Here is a 25,924-nt window from a genome sequence, read left to right on the forward strand (position 1 = left end):
AGGCTCAATGTGGCTTACAATACATCATGGATAGTGGAAATGAGAAGAGAATAGACAATTGGTGTTACAGAAGGATATTGGGTTACATGGTAATGGAATATATGATAGTGATAAAGGCATTCTTAACATTTCTGGATATATGTGGGAGTTTCACATGTTTTGATCTTTGTGGTATATCTTTTTTTTTTTTGTTACATTTGTACCCCGCACTTTCCCACTCATGGCAGGCTCAATGCAGGCAGGCTTACATGGGGCAATGGAGGGTTAAGTGACTTGCCCAGAGTCACATGGAGCTGCCTGTGCCTGAAGTGGGAATCCAACTCAGTTCCTCAGGACCAAAGTCCACCACCCTAACCACTAGGCCACTCCTCCACTGTTGCTACTATTTGAGATTCTACATGGGATGTTGCTATTCCACTAGCAACATTCCATGTAGAAGTCGGCCCTTGCAGATCACCAATGCGGCTGCGCAGGCTTCTGCTTCTGTGAGTCTGACGTCCTGCACGTACGTGCAGGACGTCAGACTCACAGAAACAGAAGCCTGCGCAGCCTTCTACATGGAATGTTGCTACTGGAATAGCAACATTCCATGTAGAATCTCCAAGAGTATCTATTTTATTTTTGTTACATTTGTACCCTGCGCTTTCCCACTCATGGCAGGCTCAATGCGGCTTACATGGGGCAATGGAGGGTTAAGTGACTTGCCCAGAGTCACAAGGAGCTGCCTGTGCCTGAAGTGGGAATCAAACTCAGTTCCTCAGTTCCCTAGGACCAAAGTCCACCACCCTAACCACTAGGCCACTCCTCCAGATGGGTCACTCCATTTATTTCTCTAGGTTGTTAATAAAACAGTTTTTGTTCCCTCCGAAAAAAAAAAAATCTTAGGTCTGACCTACTTCAGTGCAGGGTTAAAGAAAAAAAAAAAAGACACCTGGAGTTTAAATTATTCTGAAATCACATTTCAATGAGATAGATTGATGCACATTTTTGGGGGAGGGGAGGGGAGGGGTCCACTGGGCCCATCGCCTCCTTCTAGAGTCGCTGTAGGGTACTTCCCGAGTTTTTAAGGCTCAGCTCTCCCAGCTGTATGAAGCAAAACTGGATAAAAGCGATGTCACATTTATGTCAAGCCAACAGCTTCAGCCCACACAGCCCCGATGGCTCGTATCAACCCTGCCAATTTGTCTGTCAGCACTCGCCTGGCTCTTTAAAATAGCTCTTTAAGCAGGTGGGGCTTCCCTGGGCCAGTTCCCCTTCATCGGCTCGCCCCAAGCGGTGACAGTGACTTTCTCCTTTCGAAGTTCAGGATATTGTTTAGTCTGGGGGGGGGGGGGGGGGGGGGGGAAGGTGGTTTCACATGTTTCCCCAGAGGGAAGCCAGGGCTGAAGGAAAGAGGGGCTCGGGCTAGCCAGGGGGCTGCAGTCAGAAACGTTTCCAGGGTTTTCACCCTCTAGAAAACAAAAGGTTTTTGCTTTCACCGCACTCCAAGCAAGTTCAAAGGTAACCCGGGGGCTGCTAGAAAGTGCCCTTTCCTTCAGTCAGATTAGAGGTGTCAGGAAATCTGCTGGTGCTCCACAGTTATTAAAGAAGAAGCGAAACAACCGTATCTTCTGTTCACACTGCCTTGCCGAAATTTAAAAGGAATGGTGCAAGTCATTCAGGCTTTGCAACCTCATTCATTGCTCTCCTTATGTTTTAATAAATCACAAATCAGCCTCAATCGTCTACTGATACGTTCAAACAATACAAGTAGACTGCAGTATTCAATTCTACATATATGGGAGGATATTCAGGTAGGAGGAAAAGGTCTCATAAATCACAGGGACATGTCACTATTATAGTGAATTCGGTATCAGCAAATCCCTCTTGTGATTGAAATAATCATAGACCAAAAACCATGGGGTAGTTTGACTGTTTCATTTGGGGGGGGGGGGGCAAAGGATGGGGTGGAGCATATTCATTTGTATATATTGTATACAATATGTATACATATTGTGTGTGTGTGTGTGTGTGTGTGTATATATATATATATATATATATATATATATATATATATATATATATATATATATATACAAATGAATATGCTCCACCCCATCCTTTGCCCCCCCCCCAAATGAAACAGTCAAACTACGCCCATGGCTTTTGGTCTATAATTATATATATGCAAATGAATATGCTAATATGGAAGGAAGGGAAAAAGAGCTGGATTTTGGGGGGGAATATCAAGCCAGCTCTTCCTTCCTTCCTTCCTTCCTTCCTTACCCAGCACTCCCTCTTCCTCTTCAGTAGTATTTACCCACCCACTTTCTTGTTTCTATCCAATCCCCTTCCCCATTCTATCCAGCGTCTCCCCCCTCCCCCTTCGCAGCAATGACAACATGGATGCAGCAGCTCACAGGTTTGTTTGCTGTGTTTGAGTGAACGGCGACAGCTGCATGGGGGAGTGGAAGCAGAGACTTACCAAATGGCTTCCTTCCTTACCGTGGACTAGACAGGAGCCAGCATTTCCACTCCAGCGGCGAACGGGCGGGCTGCCGAGCGAGCAGAGGTTGTAAAAGCAGCAAGCAGGCATGCTCGTCTCCGTCCGCTTCCCTGCCCTCTCTGTGTCCCGCCTTCCTCTGATATCATTTCCTTTCGGGCGGGACGCTGAGAGGACAGGGAAGCAGACGGAGACGAGCGTGCCTGTTTGTTGCTTTTACTACTGGCACCCCGCCCGCCAGTTCACCGAAGCAACTTCCGGTAAGTCGTGATCGTTTGGGGGGCACTGCCCCCCTCGCCCCCTAGTCTATGCCCATGCCAAAAACCCCTCCTTCCTCAGGGGCCTTTTTACTAAATCGCGGTAAAAAAGTGGCCTGCAATGGTGTAGGCGCGGGTTATGGGCGTGCGCAGAATTATTTTTCAGTGTGCCTGTAAAAAAGGCCTCTTTTTCCCAGAAAATGGACGTGCGGCAGCAAAGTCTAAATTGCCATGCGTCCATTTTGGGTCTCAGACCTTACCGCCAGCCAGAGACCTGGCAGTAAAGAATTTGTGCGGTAATGACCTTCGCGTGTCAGATGCCACTTGACGCATGTCCGCTATGCGTGCCAGAAAATAAAAAATATTTTTCAGACATGCATAGCGGACGGGTGCCAAAAATTAAAATTACAGCAAAAGCCACATGGTAGTCGGGCGGTAAGTCCATTTTGGCACGTGTTGGGCGCGTGTAGACACTTATGCGGCTCAGTAAATAGGGGCCCTCAATTTGTGCTGCTATATGTGAAAAACTACTATACGTGAATACTACTACTACTTATCATTTCTAAAGCGCTACTAGATGTACGCAGTGCTGTACACTTGAACATGAAGAGACAGTCCCTGCTCAACAGAGCTTACAATCTAATTAGGACAGACAAACAGGACAAACAAGAGATAAGGGAATATTAAAGTGAGGATGATAAAATAAGGGTTCTGAACAAGTGAATAAGGGTTAGGAGTTAAAAGCTGCATCAAAAAGGTGGGCTTTTAGCTTAGATTTGAAGAAGGCCAGAGATGGAGCTTGACGGACCGGCTCAGGAAGTCTATTCCAGGCATATGGTGCAGCAAGGAAAAAGGAACGGAGTCTGGAGTTAGTGGTGCAGGAGAAGGGTGCAGATAAGAGAGATTTACCCAGTGAACAGAGATCCCGGGGAGGAATGTAGGGAGAGATGAGAGTGGAGAGGTACTGAGGAGCTGCAGATTGAATGCACATAAATGACAGAACCTTGTATGAGTAACCATACTGCAGAGCTCTAGGCCTATTGAAAAACAAGTGTCTTATCTATCTATCTATCTCCCGTTTACATGTTTGGAAACCTCACTAATTGGAGTGGAGGAGTGGCCTATTGGTTAGAGCACCGGACTTGCAATCCAGAGGTGGTTGGTTGAAATCCCGCTGCTGCTCCTTGTGATCTTGGGCAAGTCACTTAACCCTCCATTGCCTCAGGTACAAACTTAGATTGTGAGCCCTCCTGGGACAGAGAAATATCCAGAGTACCTGAATGTAACTCCCCTTGAGCAACTACTGAAAAAGGTGTGAGCAAAATCTAAATAAATATATGGAATGTTGCTACTATTGAAGATTCTACATGGAATGTTGCCACTTTTTGAGATTCTGGAATGTTGCTACTATTTGAGATTCTAGAGGGAATGCTGCCAGTGGAGGAGTGGCCTAGTGGTTAGAGTACTGGTCTTGCAATCCAGAGGTGGTCGGTTCAAATCTTGCTTCTGCTCCTTGTGATCTTGGGCAAGTCACTTAAGCCTCCATTGCCTCAGGTACAAACTTAGATTGTGAGCCCTCCTGCAACAGAGAAATATCCAGAGTACCTGAATGTAACTCACCTTGAGCTACTACTGAAAAAGGGGTGAGCAAAACCTAAATAAATAAAATAATTTTGATTCCACCTCCTGTGCCATCCTTCAAAGAGTTTCTTCAGCTGGGGTTCCAGAAGAAGGGAAGCCAAGTTTCATATGCAGCAGCCCTGTGTGTCATCCTGCAATTAAAGCTAAGGTCAAATATTCCCTTAACTACCGTGCTGTAGCAAAAAATGCCACCGGATTATTATAATGTATATTTAGCAGTAAAGTGGTGGTTGTTTCGCTTAGGAGATTCAAATTATTGTCTTTCAAAAGTGACACGTAAGCCTCCTGTCACGGAGCACACAACCTAAAGAGCAGGTTTCCACAGATAGACGACATGGGCTGAAGTTTCACACAAGGCCACTTCTGTGATCCTCACCAGCCTTTTTTTAAATTTTTTTTAATTTCAGGTTTTGGTCGCTGTGGGTATTTACCCTTTTGAAAGTTTTATAAAATGGGCTGAAATGCACAATAATAGCTTTACAGTACAGAAACAATAGAAATACCTTTTTTTTTTTTTTTACAGAAATGGGGCAATTAAAATTATTAACAGGGATAGGAGACTAATTACCCCCTTTTTCTCCCTCACAAAGAAACAAAACATAATTATAACATCAAAAATTGATAAGGAAATATCCGAGACCATGGAAACTTGCTTGGTATGAAACAGGCTGCAGCTTTGTTTTTCCTCCCCTCCCTTGTCCTTCCCCCACTTCATCAGCATTCGATATTATCTTAGTGTTGTGTAAACCGCTATGTCGCCTGTCCAGTATCAAGTTGGTGGTATATAAAATGGGTAATAAATAAATAAATAAATAAATATTGGTGAAAACTGTAGAACCCGAGCTAGAAAACAAGTGATTCAAAACGCAACAATGATTTTGCTACTGAGAGAAAAACGTGTGATTTATACTAAATTGAACCCGCCGATTGCCTGACATGTCTAGATTTTAAGTTATACATGCAAAGCTTATTCACTTATAATATTAATGCTTGGGATGCATTTGTGCTAGAAGTGCAGAACTTCCTTGGGAACAGACGAGCTGAAAACTATGCTGAACTAGTAGACAACATGCTTAAAGCATATGAACAACTTGGCTGCCGAATGTCGTTGAAAATGCATTTCTTACATTCCCATCTTTGACTTTTTCCCACCCAATTTGGGACACGTAAGTGACGAACATAGAGAGAGGTTCCATAAAGACATTTCTACAATGGAGAACAGATCTCAAGGTCGCTGGAATCCCAACATGATGGGGGACTATATGACCGGTCACAAACGCAAAAGCAGATGCCTGAAGCACTTTTAACAGTACTGGGCCTTGATTGCATAGATCAGAGACGCTGCTCCGATTTTCTCCGCTCGACTCTGTTTCGAGTACAATTGAGCGCTATAGCTTGAATTTATTGGTAAGACACACATATTGTTTTCACATTTGGATAGAATTAATAAACAACATACGGCAGAGAAGACTCCTGACGCAGGCCAGTACGGCCGAAACACAGCTGTGTCGAGTCCCTTTCTCCCTGCTACCGCTTGGCTAATAAAGTTGATTCTTCATTTTTACATCCAAAGTGTTGTCTTTTTTATGTAATTTTTGATCTTGATGGATTTATTTTTTAAATACATATTTTATGATTTTTTGATTTTTGTCATCTCCGCTGTTTTGTTTCTTGAGAGGTTCCATAAAGACATTTCTACAATGGAGAACAGATCTCAAGGCCGCTGGAATCCCAACACGATGGGGGACTATACGACCGGTCACAAATGCAAAAGCAGATGCCTGAAGCACTTTTAACAGTACTGGGCCTTGCTGAAGTAAGACTTTTAAACTGGAATACGAGACTTTTTTTGAAATTTTGTTATTCCATTACTTGTTCATATACTGTTTACTACGAAAACTTTGATGTGGATCAGGTAATTGTTGGAGTAAAACTCGTTCTGTAAAAAATTATTCAATGCTTTCCAAGTGCTTAATTCATTTGGGCATAACAAAATTTCCTGAGGTGTTACAACAATTCTGACTTCGGATTTGGAATACGCACACTGAATTTACGTGCAGGACGTCAGACTCACAGAAACAGAAGCCTGCGTTGCTGATCTGCAAGGGCAGGCTTCTACATGGAATGTTGCTAGTGAAATAGCAACATTAACATTCCATGTAGAATCTCAAATAGTAGCAACAGAATCTCAATAGTAGCAACATTCCATCTAGAATCTCAAATAGGGAAAGGGAAATGGGACTTGATATGCTGCTTTTCTGAGGTTTTTGCAACTACATTCAAAGCGGTTTACATATATTCAGGTACTTATTTTGTACCTGGGGCAATGGAGGGTTAAGTGATTTGCCCACAGTCACAAGGAGCTGCAGTGGGAATTGAACCCACTTCCCGAGGATCAAAGTCCACTGCATTAACCCCTAGGCTACTCCTCCACTGGTGTTGCCATACTGGGACAGACCGAAGGTCCATCAAGCCCAGTGTCCTGGGTACAACAGCGGCCGATCTAGGTCACAAGAACCTGGAAAGATTCCAGAAGAGTAAAACAGATTTTATTCTGTTTGTCCTAGAAATAAGCAGTGGATTTTCCCAAGCCCATCTTAATAATGGCTTAAGTACTTTTCTAGTAGGAAATTATCCAAATCTTTTTTAAAATCATGCTAAGCTAACTGCTTTTATCACATTCTCTGGCAACGTATTTCAGAATGTAATTGTGTGCTGAGTGAAGAAATATTTTCTCCATTTTGTTTTAAATTTACTACTTAGCAGCTTCATTGCTTGCCTCCCTAGTCCTAATATTTTTTGGAAAGAATGAACAAGCAATTCACATCCATCCGTTCCACCCTACTCATTATTTTATAAACCTCTATCATAGCTCCCCTCAGCCGTCTTTTCTCCAAGCTGAACAGCCCTAGCCACTTACTACTACTACTACTACTACTACTTAACATTTCTAGAGTGCTACTAGGGTTACACAGCGCTGTACAGTTTAACAAAGGACAGTCCCTGCTTGAAGGAGCTTATCATCTAAAGGACGAAATGTCAAGTTGGGGCAGTCAAGATTTCCTGAATAGAGGTGTAGTGGTTAGGTGCCGAAGGCGACATTGAAGAGGTGGGCTTTGAGCAAGGATTTGAAGATGGGCAGGAAGGGGGCTTGGCGTATGGGCTCAGGGAGTTTATTCCAAGCATGGGGTGAGGCGAGGCAGAAAGGGCGGAGCCTGGAGTTGGCGGTGGTGGAGAAGGGTACTGAACGGAGGGATTTGTCTTGAGAGCGGAGGTTATGGGTAGGAACGTAAGGGGAGATGAGGGTATAGAGGTAAGGAGGGGCTGTAGATTGAGTGTATTTGTAGGTTAGTAGGAGAAGCTTGAACTGTATGCGGTACCTGATCAGAAGCCAGTGAAGTGGACGCTACCAAAACCCTTACCCACACCCTTATCACCTCTCGCCTAGACTACTGCAATTTGCTTCTCGCTGGTCTCCCGCTCAGCCATCTATCTCCTCTTCAAACTGTCCAAAACTCTGCTGCGTGTCTTATATTCCGCCAGAGTCACTATACTCACGTTAGCCCTCTCCTCAAGTCGCTTCACTGGCTCCCTATCCACTTCCGCATACGGTTCAAACTTCTCCTTTTGACCTACAAGTGCATCCACTCCGCAGCTCCTCAGTACCTTTCCGCTCTCATCTCTCCCTACACTCCTCCCTGTGAACTCCGTTCGCTGGGTAAATGTCTCCTGTCGTCCCCCTTCTCCCCCACTGCTCCCGGCTCCGTTCCTTCTATCTCCCTGCTCCCTATGTCTGGAATAGACTCCCTGAGCCAGTAGGTCAGGCTCAGTCTCTGGCTGTCTTCAAGTCTAGGCTTAAAGCCCACCTCTTTGCTACTGCTTTGGACTCCTAACCATGACTCTCTTACTCAACACCCTCACTTATCACCCCTACCACTGCAATTTCCCCACCCCTAGCTGTCTGTTCGTCTGTCCAATTTAGATTGTAAGCTCTGTTGAGCAGGGACTGTCTTTTCATGTTGATTTGTACAGCGCTGCGTAAGTCTAGTAGCGCTATAGAAATGTTTAATAGTAGTAGTAGTAGTAGTTAGTGACTGTCTTTCCTCACAGGTAGGTTGTCCCATCCCCTTTATCATTTTCGTCACCCTTCTCTGTACCTCTTCTATTTCCACTATATCTCTTTTGAGAAGCGGTGACCAGAACTACATTATTTCAGGTGCAGGCGCACCATGGAGAAATTCAAAGGCATTATAACATCCCCATTTTTGTTTTCCATTCCTTTCCTAATATTTCCCAACATTCTATTTGCTCTTTCATTGACTTAAAGAGCTGGGAATAGGTGCCACCACCAATAAGGACCATCCAAATAGAAAAGTATTATGAAAAATCTTACTTCTAAAAAGAACTGGAAAGATTAATTTTTTTTTGGGGGGGGGGATTGTTTAATTTGGGTGCAATTCTATTAATTGGGGTCTCAATCCAGGTGCCCCAATGCTGTGTGCTTAGCTCCTTTCTATAATAAGAAGGCTTATTCCCCAGGTTAAACTTAATTTGAATTAACTCTTACCATTAATAAGATTCAAGGACACTAATTACCTGTTATTATCTCTTGCCTATTGCTGTTTAATTGTTATTTTATATCTTAGTATCAATTTGTATAACTGTTTTTTCTTGCACTGTAGCCTTATTACAGATTTATGTAAGCCACTTTGAGCCTGCGATCAGTGGGAAAATGTGGGATATAAATGTAATAATAAATAAATAAATAATAGAATCTTGGCATATATGATTCATTCAGTGAGATCATTATTTTCCCCTGAAACATTAAGAATAATGGCTCTCTCCATGATAATACCTAACAGAGATTATTGTAGCTCACTTTTGGCAGGTATTCGTTCTACAGATCTGCAAAGACCACAATACTGAAAAACACTGTACAAAGGGCCTCTTTTATCAGGGCGTTTAGCGGCTCCTGTGCGGCGATGCTGACGAAGCCCATTCAAAGTGTATCGCTGAATATTGCCGGTCAGCAGATAGTGAATAGCCAGTTATATAGAAACATGACGGCAGATAAAGGCCATATGACCCATCCAGTCTGCCCATCCTCTGTAACCCCTAATTCTTCCTGTTCCTAAGCGATCCCACATGCTTATCCCATGCCTTTTTACATTCTGGAACAGTCCTCAACTCCACCACCTCCACCGGGAGGCCATTCCACGCCTCCACCACCCTTTCTGTGAAATAATACTTCCTTAGGTTATTCCTAAGCCTATTCCCATTATGACATCACAATATGAGCTCTGGTTACCAGAGACTGAAACTCTTCACACTAAGAGGGGAAAGTAAGCCAAGAATAGGACAATTGAGCCATTGTGACATCACTGATGAGGTTGGCTCTTGGGCATTGGTGGAATGAGGCATTATGACATCACAATATCAGCTCTGGTTACCAGAGACTGACACTCTTCACACTAAGTGGGGAAAGTAAGCCAAGAATAGGACAATTGAGCCATTGTGACATCACTGATGAGGTTGGCTCTTAGGCATTGGTGGAATAGAAACATGACGGCAGATAAAGGCCATATGACCCATCCGGTCTGCCCATCCTCTGTAACCCCTAATTCTTCCTGTTCCTAAGCGATCCCACATGCTTATCCCATGCCTTTTTAAACTCTGGAACAGTCCTCGACTCCACCACCTCCACTGAGAGGCCATTCCACGCCTCCACCACCCTTTCTGTGAAATAATCCTTCCTTAGGTTAGCCTATTCCCTCTTAACTTTGTCATATGTCCCCTCATTCCAGAGCTCTCCTTCATTTGAAAAAGGCTCTCTTCCTGTACATAAATGCCCTTGAGATATTTAAACGTTTCTATCATGTCTCCTCTCTCCCTCCTGTCTTCCAGCATATACATGTTGAGGTTCATAACCCTGTCCCTATAATTTTTGCATTCAAGACCGCTTACTAATTTCGTAGCCGCCCTCTGGACCGACTCCATCCTGTTTATATCTTTCCGTAGGTGCGGTCTCAGGCGATATAACTGGCTATCCACTGATTTTTAAAGTCAGATTGGTCAAGTTTGGCAGCCATGTTTGATTGCATGAAGCCCTGGAATACCTTTGGCTGGTATGACTTTAAGCGGCCAGCGCTGAACGTTAAATCAGATATTCAATGCCAGTCACTGGAAATGGCCTGGCATTTAATATCGACTGTCAGCACTGACTGTTGGAGTTAACCAGTCGAACTCCCGCTGTCTGAAAATCGGCCTCATGGTGTCCGGAACTCAATGTAAATCAACCTATCACTGGTATAATATTGTATCTTGATATGAAATGGGCATATTTTTACAATCTGGATCTAATACTCGGAGATGAAAAGATTAAGGGCCATGTTTACTAAGCAGCGTTATAGGCGCGTTAACATTTTTAATGCACAATAACCATGTATGTGCATTAACCATGTACGTGCCTACAATATCCCTATAGGAAGCCGTCCAAACCTTTTAAAAACCCCGCTAAGCTAACAGCCTTTACCACGTACTCTGGCAATGAATTCCAGAGTTTAATTACACATCGTCACTCAATGTGTAATTAAACTCTGGAATTCATTGCCAGAGAATGTGGTAAAGGTGGTTAGCTTAGAGAGGTTTAAAAAAGGCTTGGATGGCTTCCTAAAGGAAAATTCCATAGGCCATTATTAAAATGGATTTGGGGGAAAATCCACTGCTTATTTCTGGGAATAGCAGCATAAAATGTTTTGTACTTTTTGGGGGTCTTGCCAGGTATTTGTGACCTGGATTGGCCACTGTTGGAAACAGGATGCTGGGCTTGATGGACCTTTGGTCTGTCCCAGTATGGCAACACATGTACTTACTAGTAAAAAAGGCCCATTTCTGACACAAATGAAATGGGGGCTAGCAAGGTTTTGCTCGGAGTGTGTATGTTTGAGAGAGTGTGTGTGAGAGTGACTCTGTGAGAGAGAGTGAGTGAATGTGCCAGTGTGTGTGTGTGACAGAGAGACAGTGAGACTGGGTGTGAGTGTGTCTGTGAGAGTGTGTGTGTGTGTGTGTGTGAGAATGAGAGTGTGTGCCAGGGGCCCCCCTCCCTCCCTCCCTCCCAGTTCCAGGGTCGTCCCTCCCTCCCTCCCTCTCTTTGAGTGCCAGGGTCATCCCCTCCCTCAGAGTTCCAGGGTTATCCTCTCCCTCCCTCCCTCCCTCCGAGTTTCAGGGTCGCCCCCTCCTGTGCACTAAGTGTAAGCACACTAAAAACGCTAACACACCTTAGTAAAGAGGGCCCTTAATCCCTTCTCAGAAGCTGTACATTGTTATCTCATGTAAGACAGATGTGTCTTTCCTAAGTTACCTCTCAGAGGCTACAAAGCTGCAAGCAGAGAGAAGAAAAACCTTCTTTGGAAGCTCCGAGCTCAGACAAAATAAGATTAATCCAGCCACAGACTGACTTGGCCGTATTGAAAGTTGGCTCATCCAAGCCCCAAAGCACTTAGATGGCCATGTCTTGGTGAAATACCACAGAAATGTGTGGTCTAGGATGGGTAATTATACTGGTTAATTTAAAGAAAGAAAGCAAATACTGATCTTTCCTATTTCTCCTGCTTCCAGTTGCCCTAAATCGGGGTCTAGAATGGGTTGAGATTGAAAACACCTGGATTATCAGCACAGCAGTACGGGTGATTCTGTTATGACACATATCCTCCTGCCCCCCCCCCTCCCTCTCTCCCCTCCACCCACAAATTATTTCAGAATAGCATCAGGATTTGCCTTATCTGGAAATCTCCTGAATCTCTTAAGTAAGTCTATTGTACCAGGAATGATATGGCTGGTGACCAAACATACTTCCCTTGCACAAGACGCTCTTTCAGAGGCAACTCAAACCTGTAGAGGATTTATTTATTTAATCAAATTTATGACTCCCCTTTATCAACAAACCCAAGGCAATTTACATACTTATAATAAAAATCTACATATCAGAACCCTACAGCAATCCACTTCCCAAGCTCCTAACAACTCTATTAACCCGCTGCTCTAAATCTCTGCAAAATATCATATCTCTGAGCATCTATGAAACCCCCACGATTTGTACACTTACAAATCCCTTCTACATCCCCTCTATTTAACCCTTTGAAATGAGATGTAATCATAAGGCTGGTTTTTTTTTTTTCATTCTTACATCTGTCATCTATCGGATATTCCCTAAGCAGTTATGTGTTTAGCTTGATGGGCATTGTAAATAATAACTATTATTTTTATAATTTTACACAGAACACGGAGACTGGACTTTAGATGTCCAAGTTGGGACACGGTCAGTCTGCTGATACAGAGCGTTTTTGGATACCACCTGCAGGGATGCACATGTATTTGTGGAATGTGAAGAGGGAACGGCCATTTTGCAAATATGCATGTTGAAAAAACGAATGGCATGAACCCAGCAGCTTCCACGTGGTATTGGTGCCACTTTTAGCTGTCACTGCTCGATTTTACAAACCTACAGGTAAAGTGCCATAAGGTAAGTAGGTGATGCCTTAATTTTAATTTGATTTCATTTTAGATGAACAAATAAACAATGAGGGATTAAGGAGAATGACTCTCTGGCTGAAACGAGGACTTTCTAAAATAAAAAAACTATGATGCCAATTTTATCAATTGGTGCCAAGATTTAGCTGCCCCGATGCCATGAGTTTGGTGCCAAATCTATAATGGCTTCTTGGCACCAAGATTCTGTTATAGAATGCTAGCTTAAACTGGGATTGGCACCAGAGGTTACGTCAAGTCAAAGGCAGTTGTAATTGTTGGTGGATAATCAGTGTTTTTTCTAGCAAAAAAAGGTGCCGGTACTCAAATGCTAGTCCACCCTTCAGGGGTGGAGAGATCACTGAGGGACCCACCCCACAATGGCCAGGCTCCCTGCAACCAGTCACAGAATCTATGGCAAGGCAGAATTGGTGTGTAGAGACTGAACTCGTTCATTAAAACTTGGGTTCTATAGGTCAGTTTAAGTAGACAATGGAAAAGGTGCCGGTACTCAGTACCACTACTACTTATCATTTCTATAGCGCTACTAGACGTACGCAGCGCTGTACACTTGAACATGAAGAGGCAGTCCCTGCTCGACAGAGCTTACAATCTAATCAGGACAGACAAACAGGACACATAAGGGATAAGGACAAAGAGTAGCAAGATCCCGGAATCCCAAAGAGTAGCAAGATTCCAGAATCCCAAAGAGTAGCAAGATTCCAGAATCCCAAAGAATAGCAACATTCTGTGCAGAATCCCAAAGAGTAGCAAGATTCCAGAATCCCAAACACTACTTCTACTTATCATTTCTATAGTGCTACTAGACGTACGCAGCGCTGTACACTTGAACATGAAGAGACAGTCCCTGCTCGACAGAGCTTACAATCTAATTAGGTCAGACAAACAGGACAAATAAGGGATAAGGACAAAGAGTAGCAAGATTCCGGAATCTCAAAGAGTAGCAAGATTCTGTGCAGAATCCCAAAGAGTACTAAGATTCCAGAATCCCAAATACTACTACTACTTATCATTTATATAGCGCTACTAGACATACAAAGCACCGTACACTTGAAGATGAAGAGACAGTCCCTGCTCGACAGACCTTACAATCTAATTAGGACAGACAAACAGGACAAACAAAAGATAAGGGAATATTAAAGTGAGGATGATAAAATAAGGGTTTTGAACAAGTGAATAAGGGTTAGGAGTTAAAAGCAGCATCAAAAAGGTGGGCTTTTAGTTTAGATTTGAAGACGACCAGAGATGGAGCTTGACATACCGGCTCAGGAAGTCTATTCCAGGCATATGGTGAAGCAAGATAAAAGGAACAGAGTCTGGAGTTAGCGGTGGAGGAGAAGGGTGCAGATAAGAGAGATTTACCAGTGAATGGAGTTCCCGGGGAGGACTGTAGGGAGAGATGAGAGCGGAGAGGTACTGAGGAGCTACCTAGAGCAGTCAATGAAATCACTAACTGAATTATCCAAACCTCAGTGTTCACTTGTTTCACACGAACACCACAGGCTCGTGATTCATCTGAACCGTCATCAGTTTCGTAATCATAAAGTCCAATCTTTAATTCAAACTTCATATGTAGTCGGCAATAAGGGCTACAAACACAGCACGCGTTTCGCAAATGCCCCATCAAGGAGGTCCCCTAAAAGGAATAAGGATAAAAGTATTAAACCAACCCTATTCATATTTAAAATCCCAAACATCAATTTTAATATTCCTTTTAGGACCCCCTCAAAAAAAGCCCTGATAATCGTGCTTTGAAGTGTGCATAACTTATTCTATAAATTATGCACATAGCTTAGAGAAGCATCCATGTCCCCCTCGCACTTATGCACCAAGCGATTTTGCAGCTTATGTTGTAGGATAGTGCCCCCAATTGGGTGGAGGTACACTGGTTCCTACGTAAAAGGTTGCAGAAGCAAGCAGTAGGAAAGGTAGGCTCTTCTAAAAACCGGAGGAGACGTCTATAAAGAAACAATTCTTTATTGCAAGCGAAGTGACAACGGCTCAACACAGCTGTGTTTTGGCGCTAGTTCGCGCCTTCTTCAGGAGTCTTATGACGTATAGCTGATTGTGTAAAGTCGATAGTTTGTTACAAAAAACCTTTCCTATAAGGTATAAACATCCGCTGTCGGAACAGAGAAGTGCATCGTAGTGTAGCAATCGCCTAGCAGTTTTGCACGTAATTGCCAATTAGTAGTGAAAATCACAGATGTGTTAGTATTCTGTAACGTTACATGCACTCAGATAGGCACAATTTATGGGTTGCTGCTCATGGGACCCTTTCAGCTAGTGCACACATTGACCTGAATCTTTCTCTTTGTTAAGGTTGCCAACTGGATCCAGGTTCACCCAACAGCACTGCGTGCAAATCAGGGCCGTAGCCAGACCTCGAGGTGGGAGGGGGCCAGAATCCAAAGTGAGGGGCACATTTTGGTCCGCCTCCCCGCCACGCCCCCACCGCCGCCTTCCTGCCCCCCCCCCCCCCCCCACTGTTGCCCTGCCGCCCCCCACTGACCCACCAACCGACCGTAGCTGCTGCAGCACATACCTTGGCTGGTGGGGGTCCCTAACCTCTTCCAACTGAAGCACCGCTGCCAAACGGTATTAATCCGCAAACAAACCTTTTCCGGAGATGCGAAGGCGGTAGAACGAGAGAACATGAAATGAGATTGAAGGGGGGCAGACTCAAGAAAAATGTCAGGAAGTATTTTTTCATGGAGAGAGTGCTGGATACTTGGAATGCCCTCCCGCGGGAGGTGGTGGAGATGAAAATGGTAACGGAATTCAAACATGCGTGGGATAAACATAAAGGTATCGTGTTCAGAAGGAATGGATCCTCAGGAGCTTAGCCGAGATTGGGTGGCAGAGCCGGTGATGGGAGGCGGGGCTGGTGGTTGGGAGGCGGGGATAGTGCTGGGCAGACTTATACGGTCTGTGCCAGAGCCGGTGGAGGGAGGCGGGACTGGTGGTTGGGAGGCGGGGATAGTGCTGGGCAGACTTATACGGTCTGTGCCAGAGCCGGTGGAGGGAGGCGGGACTGGTGGTTGGGAGGCGGGGATAGTGCTGGGCAGACTTATACGGTCTGTGCCAGAGCCGGTGGTGGGAGGCGGGGCTGGTGGTTGGGAGGCGGGGATAGTGCTGGGCAGACTTGTACGGTCTGTGCCCTGAAGAGGACAGGTACAAATCAAGATAGGGTATACACAAAAAGTAGCACATATGAGTTTGTCTGGATGGACCGTGCAGGTCTTTTTCTGCCGTCATCTACTATGTTACTATGTTAATAACAGTTTATGGACTTTACCTCAGGAATTGTCCAAACCTTTTTTTTTTAAACCCAGTGGTGGCAATGCTCCTGTAGCTGTCAAAAGCTGGAACCAGTGACGGTTACCCAGATCTAAAGCCAGTCCTGCATACCTGTGAATATTTATAAGTTGGGGAATACAGAGAGAATAAGCATTCTTTTTTTTTTTTTTAATTTTGAGAGGGAACAGTACTGTCATTGGTAATATGTCAATGGAAGTTATTGTTTTGATGAGGAGGTCTCAACTGTCCCCTCTGTCATACTACATGGGAAGGCTGCCACCTGGCTCCATGTCAGCAGGAATAGGCTAATCCAGCCCTGGTGGTACTGATAGGCATTAAATTAACCAAATTGGTGGTATGGATGTATAACAATATTCAAAAACAAAATATTCCACACGTTACAAAATGACTGAATTAACGCCTCAAAGAGCTCCAAGATCAAAGATTGGTCTCACGGAGCTTGAACAGATCAAATGATCTTCTCGTCATCATAGGCAAAAACCCCAAATATTGCAGTTTTAAAACTACTACTACTTAACATTTCTAGAGCGCTACTAGAGTTACGCAGCGCTGTACAGTTTAACAAAGAAGGACAGTCCCTGCTCGAAGGAGCTTACAATCTAAAGGACGAAATGTCAAGTTGGGGCAGTCTAGATTTCCTGAATAGAGGTGTAGTAGTTAGGTGCCGAAGGCGACATTGAAGAGGTGGGCTTTGAGCAAGGACTTGAAGATGGGCAGGGAGGGGGCCTGGCGTATGGGCTCAGGGAGTTTATTCCAAGCATGGGGTGAGGCGAGGCAGAAAGGGCGGAGCCTGGAGTTGGCAGTGGTGGAGAAGGGTACTGAGAGGAGGGATTTGTCTTGAGAGCGGAGGTTATGGGTAGGAACATAAGGGGAGGTGAGGGTAGAGAGGTAAGGAGGGGCTGCAGAACGAGTGCATATTTGGGGTTTTCACCTATAATGAAGAGAAGATCATTTGATCTGTTCAAGCTCCGTGAGACCAATCTTTGATCTTGGAGCTCTTTGAGGCTTTTCCCCGTTAATTCAGTCATTTTGTAACGTGTGGAATATTTTCTTTTTGGGTACTGATATGCATTACATGATTTGTAGATACCCATTAAAATGTTACTATTTGCATGTGGATATGTTTCTAACAGAATGGCCTAAAGGAGAACAATGCCGTGTGAGCTAATTAACGTAGCACACAAAACACAATTAGAAGGCTTCTTCAGAAAGGAAGTGTGATGAAGTGGAATCAGCCAGCAGGGGTTGTCTCGTTTTTCCAGGCAGCACTCATGCTTCAGATGAGCCAAGCTTTCGCTGACCTTGGATGTGTTAGAGGGTAATATGTTCTCAAGGATGAATTGCTCTTGAACAATTTCTTCACTGTACTAAACTCAAACATGGTTTCTGTCAAAATCAGGCATGCCTGCCATTTTTCCAGCTTTTTTTTTTTGTTAACATATTTATTGTGGGCCAATGTAAACACCATTCTGCCTTCTCCTTAGGTCTGGGTTCCCTTCTGCCTTCTCTTACATTACGCTGATGAAGCACAGAATCATCCGGAAAAGCCACATGTGCTTCTTTGGATCTACTTCGATATGTTCTGCTGCGGTGGAATAACAGGCAGTGTTTACCCACCTGTAGTACCTGCAGTTTTATCCTACCTTTAGTGATGCCAGAATACGAAGGTTCAAGGGATACCCTCTGATCTATTACCTGATTGTGTCTATTATTCTTGAGATCTTATAAATAGGAAATGCACCAGCTATTTATCTGCCTGCCTGCTTATCTATCATTTAATGGTAATCTTACATGCTCGATTCCTAACTGAAAATAATGGGATCAATATTTAGCAAGCAGCACTCAGTGTCTGCCAACCACCGCCGGTGTTAGGGTCAGAAATTCAATACCAGACCATGTCTGGACACCAGCAATGAATTTCAGGGTTTATGGAGCTGGCTATACCATAGCCAGTTAAGGGGGCCTTTTACTAAGGCACGCTGAAAAATGGCCTGTGCTTGTGTGGGTGGGTGGTTTGGATGCACGCAGGTCCATTTTTCAGTGTGCCTGCAAAGAGAGGCCTTTTTTTTTGTGGCCGAAAATGGACGTGCGGCAAAATTAAAACCAGCATGCGTCCGTTTTCAGCATGAAACCTTACCGCCTTAGCAGTAAGGTCTCGTGCATTAACCGGGTGGTAATCATCAGCACGCGTACCCTGCCGATTACCACCAGGTAAGCGCCACGCGGTAGAAAATTTCTACCACGTGTTTTGAATGCACATCAAAAATGGAATTACTGCCCAGGTGGTAGTTCCAATTTGATGTGCGTTGTACTTGCGTCAGGGGCGTAGCTACAGGGGGCCATGGGGGCCTGGGCCCCTGTAAATTTCATCCGGGACCCTGATTTGGCTGGTGGGGGTCCCCAACCCCCGCCAGCCGAAGCCTTCTTCAGCACCGGTCTCCGGCGCAGCCGCGTTCGCTGCCTGCCCTCTACTCTTCTTTCTTTTTGCTCCTCCTGTGCACGCTGATGCTGACACGCTCAGCGTCAGCGTGCGCAGGAGGAGCAAGAAGAAAGACGAGCAGGGGGCAGCCAGCGAACGTGGCTGCACCGGAGACCGGTGCTGAAGAAGGCTTCGGCTGGCAGGGGTTGGGGACCCCCACCAGCAAAGGTATTTGTTTGTGAGGGGAAGCGGTGAGGAGGCAAGGCGAGTTGGTAATGGGGGGGCGAGGAAGCGAGGCGGCAGGGGGGTGAGAAGGCGAGGTGAGGTGAGTCAAGGCGTGGCGGTGGGGGGGGCGGCACTCAAAATGTGCCTCAATCTCAGGCTCTGGCCCCCTTCCACTGTGAGGTCTGGCTACGCCCCTGACTTGCATAGGCGCCTACATACCTTAGTAAAAGGGCTCCTAAGTCCTATTTATGTGGTTACTTTGGCCAATAAAGTGCTGAATATTGGCACTTAACCGGCCAAGTGCTGATTCTGCCTCCCCCCCCCCAAAAAAAGCCGCACTAACCAGTTAAGTGTCACTGAACATGAGCAGTTGGCTCCAAACAAGTGATTTGACTGGCTAGAAGTTGTTTCTGGCCAGTTAAATTGCTTTGAATATTAATCCCAATAAAAACAAAAGAGTGAGGACAAATGTGGAGGAAATCCAAGGAACTTATTGGTAATCAACTGACGACCCGACACGGCCGTGTTTCAGCATCAAAGCCTGCATCAGGGGTCAAACAAATCTTGTATGGTTGTCTCTCGATTCAAAACCAGAAGGAAATACGATTGTCAGACTTCCTTTAAAACGCAGAGTGTGAACAAAGCTATAAAGCGCCTCAACGGCAATACACAGAAATGGCATCAATAGTGCATATCAATTTATCTTGTATTTCATCAAAGGTTTTAGATTTTCTTTATATGGAGATCAGAAAGTTCCATTGATCTAGTTATCTGGAATTTCTCTTCAATTCCTGTGTTAATAGATACCGTACTAAAAAAAAAGGTCAATCAGCTTTCATCCATATAAAGTATCCACAACATGTGAAGTTAATACAAAATACTTCCTCGGTTCATATTTTAAATGTACAATTTTAAATAGAAGGAATTTGCACCCATGGGTACCACCCCCATTTCTATCCAATAATACTCTTATCCAACAAACAGGCAAGACACATGATTAAAATACAATTTATTTTATACCATCAGGGTAGGTGTTAGGGCAATTCATTTAAGATAACTCATTCCTTCCCAGATGATGTGTTTAGGTGGCCATGATGAATTGATGAAATGGAAGTTCTGTTGTGGTAAGAGATGTTTGACGTTCTTGTTATTATGTTTCTGATATGTACTGTAATTAAACTCCTTTCTACATAGTTTTTGATGAACTTTTGGGAAGTTGGTATAAAACAAAAATCAAACAAAATAAAACATGGAAAAGAAAATAAGACGATACCTTTTTTATTGGACACTAGTAAAAGAAGCCCGTTTCAGAGCAAATGAAACGGGCGCTAGCAAGGTTTTCGTCGCCAACCCCTTCCTTGTTCTGCCATTGCTCTGCCCCCAACGTCATGACGTTTGACGCGAGGGCGGGGCCTGGAGCGATGTCCCACCCCCCCACCTCCTTCCCTCCCTCCCTCCCTCCCTGCCTGCCAACCCCTTCGTTGTTCTGCCATTGCTCCGCCCTCAAGGGCGGGGCCCGGAGCAATTTCCCACCCACCCCCCTCCTCCCTGCCTCCCTCCCTGCCAACCCCTTCATTGTTCTGCCATTGCTCCGCCCTCGAGGGCGGGGCCCAGAGCAATTTTCCCCCTGCCTCCCTCCCTGCCAAGCCCTTCAGGGCGGGGCCCGGAGCGATTTTGGTGGCTTCACCACCACGAACCTTCGAACCTTTTTGAAGGAAGTCAGAGCTTGGCTTCACTGACGTCAGTGTCCTCAGAACGTTGAGGGTGAGTTTTATTATAGTAGATAACTTAATACATGTCTTGATTAGCTTTCGAAGGTTGCCCTTCTTCGTCAGATCGGAAATAAGCAAATGAGGTAGCAGATAGTATATATGAGAGAAACATCAAAGCATTACTTTGACAGTCTGACAGAGTGGGAGGGTGGGGGTATGCATGGGGACATCAAAGCATTTCATTGATATTCTAACAGAATGGGTGTTGGTAGGTGAGAGGAGGGTAATAAACAGAGAAATACAACTTTATGGTTTATAATGGGTTAGAAAACCTAGATCCTTATTAAGTCCTGTTTGTTGGGTGTCAAAATATTCAATCATTCTTATTTCAAAGGTCTTACGTTCCTGTATTGTTTCAAAATTACCTTTCAGTATTCTTACTGTGAAATCACTGTGAAATTACAAATAGGAAGATATCAATTAAAAGATTCCAAAGGGCATCGATGGTCCAATCCATATTTGTTCATGTTGTACCTTCTTGGCAAATATCATGAAAGTTCACTACTGAAATATGAGTAACGATATTGAATACATACATAATGGATAATTGATGGAACTTTTTCCAGCCACTTCAAGCCTACAGATAAATCTAACTCATTTTTTTCAATAGATGCATCACTACATAAGACCTTGTACATAAGTACTTGCCAAAGTCTGGATTCTTTGTAGGTTGTGATAACTTCTACTGAACCACCATTACAATTATGAAAAGATTGTACACATGGGATTTGCAGATCACACAGTCTCATCTTCAGATGTCAACATTGCAAAATGGAAACACCTTAAGTACATAAGTAATGCCAATCTGGGAAAAGACCAAAAGTCCATCGAGCCCAGCATCCTGTCCACGGCAGCGGCCAATCCAGGCCAAGGGCACCTGGCGAGCTTCCCAAACGTACAATCATTCTATACATTGCAAAACGGAAACACCTTATATCATAACCTATCAATAGCCCAGGGGTCAATATTCAGAACTATTTAACCGGACATTAGAAGCTCCTACCTGGATAAATCGTGGTGAGCTGGCTATCCCTGGATTTTCAGTGACACTTAATTACACAGTGCTTCTGAACATGCAGTGTCATGACTGTGACGCCAGTTAGTGGCAGGGTGGGTTAGGGGCAGAGTCAGAGAGGAACTGGGAGTTATATGGGCACCAGTGATATTTAGTGTGGGCATGGATGGCTTTGCCTGAATAGCTATGCAGATAGGGCTTGACACTGAATATCAGGTAAAATAGCAGAACCTGCAAAATATACAGATGTATAAAATACATTAATAATTAATATTCAGATACTGTAGATATATCAATAACAAAAATACGTACCATAATCTTTGATTGATATTAAAGAAGGTCCAAAAGAATATTTTAACATAAAATGATTTCTTCCATCCATCTTCTATTCAGTGATAATTCTGTAATTTTAAAAAGGGAGACTACAGGACATACAGAAATAGTACATCAATGTTGAACTGTATATACTACAGAGTTAGCCCAGGAGCACGTTGTGCGCTAACGGAAAATTCTATAAAGGGAGTTTCATGCAGAACTGTCTTTATAGAATACTAGTAAAAAAAAAAGGCCCGTTTCTCACACAAATGAAACGGGCGCTTATGGCGCTTATGGCGATTATGTTTTTAAGGGAACCGTTTGGAGAAATGTTCTGTCATGATAAGTAATAATTGGGAAGGGTGTATAATGAGTAATATGCTCCAGGGGTATGAGATACGGATTGTTTTAATCTTTCTTTTTTTGTGATTTTTATTTATAGTATTTTTTAAAAGATAAAGAGTATGCAGACTTCCCTCCCCTCCATCCATCCATGTCCAGCAACTCTCCATTCTCCCCTGCCCTCTCCTCCATCCACCCATATCCAGCAAATTTCCTCTCTCCCCTGCCCCCTCGTTTCATCCATCCATGTTCAGCAATTTTCCTCTCTCCCCTGCCCTCCCCTCCCACCATGTCCAGGAACTCTCCATTTTCCCCTGCCCTCCCCTCCATCCATCCATGTCCAGCAACTCTCCATTCTCCCCTGCATTCTCCTCCATCCATCCATGTCCAGAAATTCTCCTCTCTCCCCTCCCCTCCCCTCCATCCATCCATGTCAGCAATTCTCTTCTCGCCCCTGCCCTCCCCTCCATCCATGTCCAGGAACTCTCCATTCTCCCCTGCCCTCTCCTCCATCCACCCATATCCAGCAAATTTCCTCTCTCCCCTGTTCCTCAATTCATCCATCCATATTCAGCAATTCTCCTCTCTCTCCTGCCCTCCCCTCCATCCATCCATGTCCAGCAACTCTCCATTCTCCCCTGCCCTCTCCTCCATCCATCTATGTCCAGAAATTCTCCTCTCTCCCCTCCCCTCCATCCATCCATGTCAGCAATTATCTTCTCGCCCCTGCCCTCCCCTCCTGTCCAGCGATCTCTTCTTTCCCCCTGCCCTCCCCTCCTTTCCAGCGATGTCTTCTCTCCCTCTGCCCTCCCATCCATGTCCAGCAATTCCCCCTGCCCTCCCTCAGCTCCCTGACAGCCCTCCTTTCCATTCCCCCCCCCCCCGCGTGTTTAACCCTTTTACTTTCAGGTGCAGCGACGGCAGTGAAGACGACAACACAGCTTCTCCCTTCCCTCACACAGTGTCCCGCCCTCGCAGAAACAGTAAATGCATCATCGCAGAAGGCGGGACACTGTATGAGGGAAGGGAGAAGCTGGAGGCGAGCCCGCTGTGTTGTCCTCTTCACTACTGTCGCTGCGCCTGAAAGTAAAAGGGTTAAACACACGCAAGGGGGGGGGGAGGAACGGAGAGGAAGGCTGTCGATCGGGGAGCTGAGGGCGGGAAGGAGTGGAGGGACCGTCCGAGTCCTGCCTGGCTGCTGTGCCAGGCAGCCCTGCGTTTGGGGGGTGCAGCAGCCAGAGGAAGGTCACGGTTGGGCTGGGGAGGCTTAGCCTCCCCAAGCCTCTTATACGGGGCGCCTATGACTGTCCTCCAATCCCATCCATGTCCATCAATTCTCCTCTGCCTTGTCCTCCCCTTCCCTTCCTCCCTCCCTCCCTCCCTCCCCTTGATGTCCCGCGATTCTCTCCTCCTGACATCATCTCACCTCTAGCGTTCCCTTCCCCCTCATTGTTCCGCCCTCTGACATCACTACATTTTGACGCGAGGGCGAGGCAATGAGTGGGAATGGATGTTACAAACCCAGGCATCCAGACGTAGAATGTTGGAGGTGCAAATTATTATATAGGACTAGCATGAGTCAGTTTCACACCTAACCTTAGGTGTGATCATTTATGCCTGCCAAAGGCTGGTGAAAATGTTTGCGCCTGACTACTCTCGGTTATAGAAACATAGAAACATGATGACAGATAAGTATCAAACGGTCCATCCAGTCTGCCCTTCCTCAGTAACCACTAACTCCACCTTTTCCTAAGGGATTCCACATGCCTGTCCCACATTTTTAAAAACTCTGACACAGTCCTTTTCTCCATGACCTCCTCCAGGAGGCCATTCCACTCGTCCACCAAAGAGTATTTCCTTAAATTCCTCCTAAGTCTATTTCCTCTTAACTTCATTGTATGCCCCCTCATTCCAGAGTTTTCCTTCATTTGAAAAAGGCTCCTGTACATTAACGCCTCTGAGGTATTTAAACATCTCTATCCCCGCTCTCCCACCTCTCTTCCAGTGTATACATGTTGAGGTTCATGAGCCTGTCCCTATATCTTTGGCATGGGAATGGAAGTATTCTGTAACTCCATCCCTAAATCCTGGGAATGCCCTTGATCTATCCTTGCCCTTCCATTGGCCACACCCCTTTTGAAGTTGTGCATGAGGTGAATTGGGCGTGCAGTTTATACAATAGCTGTGGATCCCAGACCTGCACATAACCAGTAACTGCCAATTATTGATTGTTATCAGCAATTTGGCCAATTATTTTAGGCGCGGATCTCAAATTGCACGCCAAATGCTAGGTGGACTATACAAGATTTGCGTGTTAGGAGCTCCTAAATAGGAAGTGGGAAGTGGTCCCACATTATGGTTACATTAGCGCATGACCTACCAAAAAAGTGGGCAAGCCTTCAAAGAGTGCTGCATAAAATTTGCAGTTATTGTACGGTAAAAACCAACATTCAAATGCGATAACTGCAAATCTTTAGTAAAAGGGCCCTTTGAGGGTGTCTTTAGGACGCTGCCCCTTTCCCTTAAGAATACTCCCTCATAGAGTCAGGACCACCTTAAGCCCCATAGTCCTGCTCAAAGAGGAAGTGACATGGGAGGAGGGGCGGAGCCAGGAGGACAGCTGCCGGGAAGTGAAAAAGACAGGGCGGCAGTTGTGTTAAGGAGGCCCAGGGAAGGAAGAACAGGGGGTTGGTGTTTCTTCAGATGGGAAATCAGTTTGAATTTTATTTCCTTCTTTCTCTAGAAAAAAAAACTCTATTCACGTGGGCTAATTTAAAAAGAAGAGGGAAGGAGAAGAAGCACCAGTGACATCAGAATAAATAAGCTCAGATATTCGAGGCAGAGTTCCCCGTTCCTGCCGTCCCCGGGAAAACCAGAGTTGTGCGTAGTGAACTCCAAGCAGGCAAGAGATAGCTGTATTTTACAGTGCATTAAGAGACGACAATGTTAGTCTTACTTCTCCTAAACAAGAAATGAGTGGAGGAGTGGCCTAGTGGTTAGGGTGGTGGACTTTGGTCCTGGGGAACTGAGGAACTGAGTTCGATTCCCAGCACAGGCAGCTCCTTGTGACTCTGGGCAAGTCACTTAACCCTCCATTGCCCCATGTAAGCCGCATTGAGCCTGCCATGAGTGGGAAAGCGTGGGGTACAAATGTAACAAAAATAAAATAGATACTATTGGAGATTCTGCATGGAATGTTGCTATTCCACTAGCAACATTCCATGTAGAAGGCTGCACAGGCTTCTGTTTCTGTGAGTCTGACGTCCTGCACGTACGTGCAGGATGTCAGACTCACAGAAGCAGAAGCCTGCGTGGTCACATTGGTGATCTGCAAGGGCCGACTTCTACATGGAATGTTGCTAGTGGAATAGCAACATTCCATGTAGAATCTCAAATAGTAGCAACAGTGGAGGAGTGGCCTAGTGGTTAGGGTGGTGGACTTTGGTCCTGAGGAACTGAGTTTGATTCCCACTTCAGGCACAGGCAGCTCCTTGTGACTCTGGGCAAGTCACTTAACCCTTCATTGCCCCATGTAAGCCGCATTGAGCCTGCCATGAGTTGGAAAGCGTGGGGTACAAATGTAACAAA

The 25,924-nt window shown here is 45.0% G+C and overlaps 1 long non-coding RNA gene across 1 annotated transcript in view; it reads left to right on the forward strand.

Moving 5' to 3' along the window:
* The window catches only part of LOC115470921, a 79,444-nt gene extending 61,222 nt beyond the window's left edge, over window positions 1–18,222 (forward strand). Inside the window, exons 2-4 of the long non-coding RNA XR_003942259.1 lie at window positions 12,658–12,886; window positions 17,382–17,566; window positions 17,733–18,222. This is a non-coding gene — a long non-coding RNA (uncharacterized LOC115470921). The remainder of the gene's footprint in view (window positions 1–12,657; window positions 12,887–17,381; window positions 17,567–17,732) is intronic.
* Window positions 18,223–25,924: the final 7,702 nt, after the last annotated feature.

This window comes from Microcaecilia unicolor, chromosome 5, assembly GCF_901765095.1.
Source record: "Microcaecilia unicolor chromosome 5, aMicUni1.1, whole genome shotgun sequence".
Taxonomy (NCBI): Eukaryota; Metazoa; Chordata; class Amphibia; order Gymnophiona; family Siphonopidae; genus Microcaecilia; species Microcaecilia unicolor.